Source organism: Dermacentor albipictus, chromosome 5 (genome assembly GCF_038994185.2).
Source record: "Dermacentor albipictus isolate Rhodes 1998 colony chromosome 5, USDA_Dalb.pri_finalv2, whole genome shotgun sequence".
Classification (NCBI taxonomy): domain Eukaryota; kingdom Metazoa; phylum Arthropoda; class Arachnida; order Ixodida; family Ixodidae; genus Dermacentor; species Dermacentor albipictus.
Genome location: NC_091825.1, coordinates 162,842,820 through 162,849,935, shown reverse-complemented (window position 1 = coordinate 162,849,935; position 7,116 = coordinate 162,842,820). Strand labels below are relative to the sequence as shown.

Below are 7,116 nucleotides of genomic sequence, written 5' to 3'. Positions count from 1 at the left end.
CACGACGCCTGCTCCAACTAATGAAGGAGCACAGCAGAAACAGTCGCGAACCTCAGCAACCATACCCAGTTTGCCAAAACGACATTTATTGCACACAGTGTTCAGGAAATAGGACTCCTTTTCAATACAAGACACAGAAATTGGTAAACGGCGCCCGCAGCCAGGCCGGCCGCGCGTGTGTCGCTCAAATACGCACACCAATGGGCGATTTGATTATTTCTCTTTCGCAGCAGTGCGCCACGCAGCATGTCGGCGGCGGGGTCGCAGTCGGGGTTGTGGCAGATATGCCGGCGATGCAGGAGCGCGACCGGATGGCCTCGTGCATCCCGCCGGTGGACGACGCGGAGCAGCTCGCCTCGTACCTGAAGCCCGGAGGCAGGTCCCGCCGCTTCGTGCGCCAAAGGCCTGGTCACGTTCGCTACGACAGCGAACGGGCAGCGTGGGTGTAGCCAAGGATTCACCGAACGCGGCCGCCGAAGGATGGCTGGCCGAGTACTTGGCGCGGCGGATCTCGCAGGGATGCCACGAGGTCGGCGCCGGGGCCTCCGACAAGTGCCAGTCGGCGCTCCCGAAGTGTATGGCTGCCCATCTGAACACCATATAAGGAGGCAACTTGGCGCTCTTTTGCAAGACGCACCCGTCAGACTTCACGCTCGGTGGGAGTGATCTGGCACTGCTGACGGTGCGCTGCGCCGAGAGGAGCATAACGTCGTACACTAGGGAAGAAGGCCTGGTCTCTTTTTTCGTCGGTCTTCTGCACAAGATAGGAGCGACCGAGCAAAAGCCGTGCAACGTGCACGTGCTGACAAAATACCTCCGCTTTATGAGGGGCAGGGAAAGAAAGCTGCTGGGCGAAAGCTATCGCGACAACCTGAACGTGTTTTTTTCTGCTGAACCCCGCAAACGTTGCGACGACGAGATTCCAAAAAGGCTCTGTTTTGCTCAAGAACCACGACCCGCAGTACGCTGTAGCTTTGTTCATAAGGCAGCAGCTCCAAATCCAGTGTGCGTCCGCAGTGTCTCTGGAAGAGCTCGCATTGCGAGCCAAGCACTCGTATGAATGAATGAATGTGTGGTGTTTATTGGCGCAAGGGCCAGGTATGGCCAAAGAGCGCCATGTCCGTGGTGATGAGTTCGCAATGTAGGTACGAGTTCTGACAGAGCACTCGTTGTCACCGATAGCACGATCGTGCTAACTTTCTTTATTTCACACGGATGAAAAGGGGCGAGAAGGTGCAGCTCCGCGATATGTACCCGCCAGGTGCCCGCTGGAACGCAGACACTGAACTGTTGGCGGTGGCCTATTTCATTGACATCCTCAAATGTATAGATGCCCCGTCACTTTCGAGGGCCATATGCTTTAACTACATCGTATGTGCTTCTAACGCTACGCCACAAAGCTGCAAGAACTACTTGGACGTTTTCTACCCTGGACTGGAGGTCATCGGACTGTTTCACCTGCATCCCGGCATTTTTGACCTGTCTGTGAACCGCATTTCTCTTATTCAGACGACGGAGACACCTGAGACGACGGCCGCCGAGTAGTGCAGTGAGCAGCAGATTGAAAATCAAGCGGTCGAGTATGCGGCCAAGTTGATCAAGTACGTTCGCCACCTGACCCCCGACCTTTCTGGCTGTTGCTCAGAAAGTCTGTCTCGCAACGTTCGTGAGTATTGCGTGGCTCTAGTGAAAGGCCGTCTGCAGTCCATCGGCAGAGATGCGTTGGCCGCGCTCAGCCTGCGAACTGCGACAGCCGAGGGCTTCGACACAAACCGCCGCGGGGCCCACGCCGCCGCTGCCACTGATACCTGCAGCGAAGGATAAAAAACCCGACTCACTCAGAAGGCCCAAGTTGAGAATCGAGCAGCGGCAGCGACTCTTCGCAGAGAGTGCAGCTGCCGAACCTTACGTCTCGGAATTCTCAATCTGACATTGCCCTCGGTACTATAAAGCCAATGCCTTTCCAACGTCTCTTGTAAAGACAAATAGCGCTGTTCAATTCAACGCTCAAAAAGATCCAACTTGTGAAGTCGTTCGTGCGAAAGTCGCGACTCAAACCGTCGCAACGCCTCCTGGCAAAATGGTTGCTGCCCAGCCTATAGCAGTAAAGAATGCAAAATTCGGGTCGTCGTCAATTATAGGAGGGAAACCGCTACAGCGTCTTTTGGAAAGGCTTCTCCAAGCATCCAGGAAGCTAAACTTCGCGTCGTATCCAAATTTACGAAGCTCAGCCATTTGACCGTGTCGGCACTGATATACACGGGCCTCTTCCATCTACTGGCGCTGGCAACCGATGGATTGTTGTCGCCGTAGATCATTTGACACGGTATGCTGAAACCGCCGCCTTGCCTGCCGTATCAGCAAAAGACGTCGCCTCGTTCATTCTAAACAGCTTCGTTCTCGGCCATGGCGCACCTCGTGAACTGTTGAGCGATCGGGGCCGCGTATTCCTCTCGGACGTCCTGCAGTCACTCCTATTAGAATGCCAAATTGTTCACCGCACTACTACTGCTTATCATCCACAGACCAATGGCTTAACAGAACGATTCAACAGAACTCTTGGTAACATGCTCTCAATGTATGTTGCATCTGACCACTCCAACTGGGACCTTGCACTTCCATTCGTCACTTACGCATATACCTCTCAAGCCACTACCGGATTCTCACCATTCTTTCTGCTTTACGGCCGCCATCCCTCCAACACCATTCAGTTTCAGTTTCAGTTTATTCGTCATTCAAAGAACAATAAGTAAACAACAAATAGTATGAGGACCAGGGTCCCAAAGTCAATGACTGCAACGGGACCCTCGGTTCTAAAAAGAAAAAAAAAGATGTGCACAAAACGTGGGTTAAAGCAGCAAATATAAAAAAGTACAAGTAAAACAAATGAATGCGCGTAATGCAACACATTAGTAAGAGAAAACAAACAAAAAAGTACATATATCAAAAAACATAGTTCTACAGAGAACATGTTATAGGACATGAAACTATTTACAAAAAGAAATAAAGCATCTTAACTTATGTTTGAATACATTCAATGATGACGTTTGTTTAAGTGAATGGGGTAGGTCATTCCATACATTTAAAGCGGAAAACGAGGATGCCATTTTCCCATAGCTTGTGTTACATTTAGGTAATAAAAAGTTGTAATTGTGCGCAAACCATTGATACGGTTCTCCCGTACCGGCCGGACCCTGCTGAGTGCTCACCTGTTTCTGCGATCGCTCAGCACGCCGAGAAATGCCGACAACTGGCCCGTTCTTTGACGTCTGCTCAACAGTGCCGCAAAAAGAACGTCATGACCTCAGTCCTCCCCCTCACCCCTTCCCCATCGACTCACTCGTGTGGCTTTGGGTCCCGCCTGTTGCTGCTCCTGGCCTTTCGTCCAAGCTCCTCCCGAAGTACCACGGGCCCTACCGTGTGGTTGCGCAAACATCACCAGTTAATTACGTGGTCGAACCCGTGTCGCCATCTCCCGATGTGCGTCGTCGGGGGCAAGAGGCTATGCACATTGACCGGCTGAAGCAGTATTGCAATCCGCTCACCTATTCCTCGGTCGCCAGGATGGCTACTCTTCGATTCCTGGGGCGATTGTGACGAAGAAGATCGGCAGGATGAAAAGCCCCGTTGCCATCGCGTGGCTCGTACCCAGTTCGTTCACTGGCTGCGACCTACCTGCTGGTGCCGAGTTTGTCGCTGCTGCTCTACTAGCCGAATAAACCCCTCTTATACTTTATTTATTTATTTGGAATACTGCCAGTCTCTGGTTGTGAGAGAGCGGAGCAGCTGGGCAATACATTCGTCAGATTTTGACAGCTATAGTATAATTGTTCACAGCAGCTCTGCATAGACAATAATTACCAAACAATTTTAGAGTAATAAAAGGTGAAAAACAACAAATTAGTACAAACAAGTTTCAAAAAGCACATATAGGTTCAAATGGAAAACATGATAACAATATAATGTATACTGTTTAGAGCCGACAGAATAACCGCATAACTACCGTTTAAAACGCGTCGTCTAGCTGGGAACAAAAAAAATGGAAATGAGTCAGCGTTAGCAATGGATACGTCCAGGCAGTCCCATTATCGTGTTATTAGCGGGAAGAAAGAGTGTTTAAAGGTGTCGCTGTGATATGAATACTCGGTTAGTGTGTACGCGTGCTTGTGAGTCAGTGAAACATATTTTGATGAGTCGATCTTAAATGCGTTATGAAGTAGCTGATAGAGGAATTTCCGTCGCGTGAGCTTTGCCCTTTGTGTTTCAAGTCCGTAGATTGCAGCTAGTTTATACTTATCTGTTTACACTTGTTTATACTTATTGTATTGTGTATTGTATTGATTGTAGCTTGTTTGTATTTATTGTGAATGAACCTGAATGCCTTAGGCTGTATTCGTTTAAGTCACGAAAGGTTATTTATAGATTGAGGAAACGAAACTGTGTTAGCCTATTCTAGTACAGGTCTAATGAACGTTTTATAAGCCAAAAGTATAGTTAATGCAGGAGCAAGGCGAAGACACCTTTTAAGAAAAGACAATTTCCGCAATTTGCCAAACATTGATGGTTGCTTTTTCTGGTTACTGAAATTGCTACAGATTTGTTTGTGTTAACTGACATCTGCCAGTCATTACATCAAGACGCAATTTTATCGAATAATCTGTTAAGTATGGCATGGCCTTGATGGCTCCTGGATTCCCTGTAGATTATACAATCGTTAGCAAAGAGTTTAATGTTACAGTTGATATCGCTGCTAATGTCATTAAGAAAGATGAGGAAAAACAAGGGCCCAGGACAGAGCCCTGAGGGACACCGGACGTGACTGGCACAGTTTTGGATTGGACGAGATGATATAAAACGATTTGTGAACGTTGCCGTAAGAAATCTTCTACCCAAGCCACAATTTCTCCATCACAAATGAAACACCAAATTTTTACGATTACTTTGAAATGGCACACGCAGTCGAAGTCTTTAGCAAAGTCGAGTAATATAATGCCAGTTTGGCTGTTATTGTTGATACTTAAAGGGCCCCTGAAACGGTTCGGACAAATTTTGTAGACGCGTAGGGTACAGCTTAGGTAGAACATTCGCACCACAATTTAAGTGAAACGTTACGTATTAATGGAGCTATAAGCGATTACTAGTTACCCTCCTCCTGAGCCGAGCCATGCTTTTCCTCCTCAACTCGTTCGCCGAGCGATCGGGGCTAGGCTCCGCCTTCACTGCTTCTGCGTCACGATGCCACGTCACATCGTCCACTTACGGTTGTTTTGTAGCCCGCCCCCGCCCGCGCGAAACGTCTCCGCAAGCCGCTTGGCCGTCAACATCAAGCGAGAGCTATCGAAGCAGCGTGCGTTGAGAGCATTCTGTCGTAGCGCCGAACGTGTCTGGTATTCCGGAAATCACACACTTGCATAACGTTTCGCGGAACGGTGGATGCATAAACTCAAGCTGATGAAGGAATTTTAGCGTACGTACGTGAGCTGCCTGATCGGTCTCCACAGTCCAGCCACCTGTTGGCGCAGAGCTTAACCAGCCAAAGAAAGAGCTAATATTGATCTAACCAAGTGTAAAACGTTTTAAACATTTACAAAAACAACGTGTTAACGATTACACTCCTGCGAAAAATTTACACCAGCAGCCAAGAAGAATACATTTTGTTACTGCTACTGTGTGTGGTTGAGCTCTATGCCACCAGGTGGCCGCACCGTGCAGGCCATTCACTTTTGCGCTTCTGTTCTGCGGGGTTCTCCTCCGGTACTCTTGGGACAAAGGAACGACAGTACACAGTAGTGCAAGCAATCACAAGGGCATTTATTGCACCTTTCATAGATCAATGCCTGCTAGCCGAGTTGCTATCCACAAAACATGCCGATGGGCGCGCGACCAATCTAGAGGTCCGACTCACCGCGACCTCGCGAGCGAATAGGTTCGCCCCATGCTGGATCCCAACGCCTGGTCGTTCGCGTGTATAGTCACGCGAATCGTGGCGCGTTCGAAGGCGGCCACGCGAGACGGTCTCGCCGAAGCATCGGTCGGCGCGCGGCACGGCACGTCCGTCCCGCTTGCTTCCCGAACCCAAAGAGAGAGCGCCTTGTCTTTCCCGCACCCAAGTAACCGCGCAGCGGCGCGACACTCACGCCATCTCTCGCACCGCGCTTGTACCACTCTGACCGCCGCGGCCCACGCGGCGACGCCGCACGGAGACGGGGGCTATGCGGGAAAACAAGTTATCAGGGGAGGCGCGACGGTCGCGCATCCCCACAGTTCATCCCATGAAACGACACGCAAGGGGACATGGCCAGGCGCTGTCCATTTGCGCTTGCGCTTACCCTAATACTGGGCTCGCGAAACGCTATTGCGTTAGTAATCTTCCGGTGTAAAGTGACGGCCGCAATCGCGCAAATCCTGGCGCCCATCGGATAGTGTCAGTCCAATGCGCTGCAGCCAGTCCGCTCGTCTACTGGCTTGCAGAGGTACACGATGTCACAGCTTGAGATATTGCCAGTCGCTACGTTTGCTGTCCACAACGCAACAAAGTCGAATCATAGCGCTCGCGAAAAGACAGACCGACACTGCCGGCGCTCTCGTCAAAGACGGAGCACGTTGCAACACAAGCAGATGACACTTGCTGTGTGCCGGAAGTGCTTAAGTGTACTGAAAAATTGTTCTTGTGCATTCTCTTTATGTTACTTTCTTTTTGTAAGAACAAATTAACATTCCGACTATTACGAACATCATTTGTTTACCATAAAGTTGGAAAAATTATCGATGACACGCCCTGGGCAGCCAATCGGATAGCTCACCCCACTGACGTCACATGGGTAGGGACGGCTTAAAATTCCACCGAGCAGTGTGCTGCGATCAGCAGCGATGTGCATTTTTAAAACCTTATAATAAATTACACGCTTTACGCGGAGCACTTATATGTGTCAATTAATGATCAGAAGGACCTACTCTAACGACTCAGTACGTTTGTAGAAAATCGTCAAAATCGTTTCAGGGTCCCTTTAAAGCTAGGTCAGGCACAACTTCTGTTAATTGGGTGACTGTTGATAAAGCGCGGCGAAATCTATGCTGGTGAGGTGATAATAAGTTATTGCGCTCTAAAAACTCAGT

The 7,116-nt window shown here is 49.6% G+C and overlaps 1 pseudogene; it reads left to right on the top strand.

Moving 5' to 3' along the window:
- The first annotated feature begins 284 nt into the window (after window positions 1-284).
- On the top strand, window positions 285-3,690 carry LOC135904041 (uncharacterized; annotated as a pseudogene).
- The last annotated feature ends 3,426 nt before the right edge of the window (window positions 3,691-7,116 follow it).